General features: G+C 44.1%; 1 pseudogene; it reads left to right on the top strand.

Moving 5' to 3' along the window:
- Nucleotides 1-987: 987 nt before the first annotated feature.
- Nucleotides 988-1975, top strand: LOC130883828 (glyceraldehyde-3-phosphate dehydrogenase-like; annotated as a pseudogene).
- Nucleotides 1976-3477: the final 1502 nt, after the last annotated feature.

The following is a 3477-nucleotide window of genomic DNA, read 5'->3' as shown; positions in this document are numbered from 1 at the left end:
ACCCGTCCAGATGGGACTTCTCATCACCTACAGAGGGACTCCTGGTAGCCCCGATGAGCCAGGGACAAAGGGAAATGGGGGACAGGCAGAGCAGATCCGGGAGAGCACAGCAGACACTGCAGCCCCAGTAGCAGGGGCCAGCGTTCCCTTGCGGGGACCTTGAGGCCTGCCCTCCAGTCAGGCACTCACTGCTCTGGGTTGGGCAGGAAACTGTTCCACAGCAAAGGACCTTGCAGACAAGGCAGGCTTGGGGGTGGGGGTGGGGGCGCGTGTGTAGGAAAGAAAGCCCTGCAGCAGGAGCTGGGGGAGGGGCGTTTGTGCTCTCTACCGGGACAGTCCGCCCCAGGGTAGCACACACTCACCCGTCCCGATGAAACTTCTCGGCACCTACACAGGAACTCCTGGATGCCCCAATGAGCCAGGGACTAAGGGAAGTAGGGCGCAGGCAGAGCAGATCCAGGAGAGCACAGCAGACACTGCAGCCCCAGCAGCAGGGGCCCCACATTCCCTGGCGGGGACCTCTGTAATTAGTCTTCTGCTAGAGGAACTCTGTAAAACTACACCCGTTCCATTCTGCCCTCTACTCTCTACAGCTACGGGAACTAGGCTGAAAATTTAAAAACATACATACACAGACAGAGACAGACAGACAGAGCCACGGGGACATCCTTGAGAGCCTTAATTTGGTTTTGAGAGAGAAAGAACAAATGAAAAAAACCTGAAGTTTCGTGGGCAGGGAGTTGGGAATATCTTATAAAAATTAGGTGAGGAGAAAATGTGATTAAAATACAATGTTTGAAAGAATCTTAAATAAAATAGGAGGCTAAGATGAATTTTAAGAAAGCTAAAAATTTTCAGATTTCAATTTCTAAAAGTCTTTCCTTAATTCAAAAAATTTAAAGAAACAATGTTTTGGCTCTCTGCTCCTCCCTGTTCTAGAGACAGCAGCTTCTTTTCGTGCAGTTCCAGCCTTGTTCCAGAGACAAGATGGTGAAGGTCCGAGTGAATGGATTTGGCCGTATTGGACACCTGGTTACCAGGGCTGCCTTCACTTCTGGCAAAGTGGACGTTGTTGCCATCAATGACCCTTTCATAGACCTCAACTACATGGTCTACATGTTCCAGTATGACTCCACCCATGGCAAGTTCAAAGGCACAGTTAAGGCTGAGAATGGGAAGCTTGTCATCAACGGGAAGGCCATACCATCTTCCAGGAGCGAGATCCAGCCAACATCAAATGAGGTAATGCCCAGCGCCGAGTATGTTGTGTCATCACCATCATGGAGAAGGCAGGGGCCCACTTGAAGGGAGGGGCCAAAAGGGTCATCATCTCCACCCCTTCTGCCGATATCCCCATGTTTGTGATGGGTGTGAACCATGACAAGTATGACAATTCCCTCAAAATTGTCAGCAATGTTTCCTGCACCACCAGCTGCTTAGCCCTCTTGGCCAAGGTCATCCATGACAACTTTGGCATCGCGGAAGAACTCATGACCACAGTCTATGCCATCACGGCCACCCAGAAGACTGTGGATGGCCATCTGGGAAGCTGTGACGGGATGGCAGTGGGGCTACCCAGAACATCATCCCTGCATCCACTGGTGCTGCCAAGGCTCTGGACAAAGTCATCCCAGAGCTGAACGGGAAGCTTACGGGCATGGCCTTCCGTGTTCCTACCCCCAATCTGTCCGTCGTGGATCTGACATGCCACCTGGAGAAAGCTGCCAAGTATGACAACATCAAGAAGGTGGTGAAGCAGGCATCCGAGGACCCACTAATGGGCATCCTGGGCTGCACAGAGGACCAGGTTGTCTCCTGTGACTTTAACAGTGACACCCACTCTTCCACCTTCGATGCTGTGGCTGGCATTGCTCTCAATGACAACTTTATAAAGCTCATTTCCTGGTAGAACAATGAATTCTGCTATAGCAACAGAGTGGTGGACCTCATGGCCTACATGGCCTCCAAGGAGTAAGAAACCCACCCTGGACCACCCATCCCAGCAAGGACACAGCAAGAGAGAGGCCCTCGGCTGCTGAGCAGTCCCTATCCTAACTCAACCCTTGACGCTGAGCATCTCCCTCACAGTTTCCATCCCAGACTCCCAGAATAGCAGGAGGGTCTTAGGGAGCCCTACACTCTTGAATACCATCAATAAAGTTCATTGCACCCCCCCCAAAAAAACAATGTTTTTATATATAGAAACTTGTAAAAATAACAAAGTCAAGACAATATCATGTTTATTCCCTGTCATCAAATGGTTAAACCTTCTCTGAGATTTTCATTTATTTAAATTGAATCTGGTATGAGTCATTACAGATGGTGTCAATCATATATCATGTCTATTCTAAATATTTTGTTATTGTCCCATCATAACACACACATGTGTATACTGATTCCTTTTATATGAAGAGTAAGATAAGAAATCAACATGATATAATAACTATATAATAACTACCTCAAACACATGTTTTTTATAATTTAAGATTTAAGAGTCTTGTCTTCCTGAAATGTTGTAAGGTCTGATAATTTGTATGAACCTAAAATTATAGACAAGTGTAGCATAGCTTAAAATACTTAATATACTTGGTAAGATAATGTTTTGATATATTGCATAAACATGTATCATGCATACTTCGAATTAAAAAAATGAAAAAGGAAATGAATATACTGGCCTTGCTACTTAAGAAAAAATTTCTGTATAAAAATTTACATTTTATATGATTAGAGAGTTTTTGCATGAAAATAGGCATATACTATTGCAACAATTTTAATTAGATTCATAAACCTAAGAAACACCTGCAAACATGCAAAATTTTAATGTAATTGGTATAATTAAAATCTAGCATAAATATCTTTAGAAATTACTCAAATAACAGCATTCTGGATATACAATGGCCGGAGGTCTAAGGAGACAGAAATGCCTTTAGTTTAGTTTCTGTGAAAAGTCACACCACATCCTGTACCTGTTAGTGATCAAAGAATGAAAACAATTTCATTATTTCAGACACTGCCTTGCCTCTTTTATTACTAACAGAGTGCTTCTCTGGTTGTTAACTTCTAAACTAGGATAAATCCATGGGTTAGAGGATGAATAATTCTAGTACACAGATTCACTTAGATGCTATGAGATCTCCCGGCTGACGCTCTTCAGACAAGACTCAAGACAAACACATTTAAGAAGATAAAAACCACAATTTTAAGATATTTCTATGGACCTTGGTGCTTCAATCTGATCATGGGATCTAGATGTTTCTCCTAGCTATAGAACACTGATCAAGGATATTGTATTTGTCAACTCTATAAAGATGCATTTGGTCACAGTTTCTTTGTTTGTCCATGTGTTTGTTTGTTTTTTGAGAAAGGGTCTCTCTGTGTAACACTGGCTGTCCTGGAACTCACTCTGTAGACCAGGTTGGCTTCAAACTTACAGAGATCTGCCTGCCAAGGGTATGTGCTATAAATGTTCAGATTGAT

The sequence above is a fragment of the Chionomys nivalis genome, chromosome 1 (assembly GCF_950005125.1).
Source record: "Chionomys nivalis chromosome 1, mChiNiv1.1, whole genome shotgun sequence".
NCBI lineage: Eukaryota > Metazoa > Chordata > Mammalia > Rodentia > Cricetidae > Chionomys > Chionomys nivalis.
The sequence above is the reverse complement of the archived record's forward strand: the minus strand, read 5'-3'. Positions and strand labels throughout refer to the sequence as shown.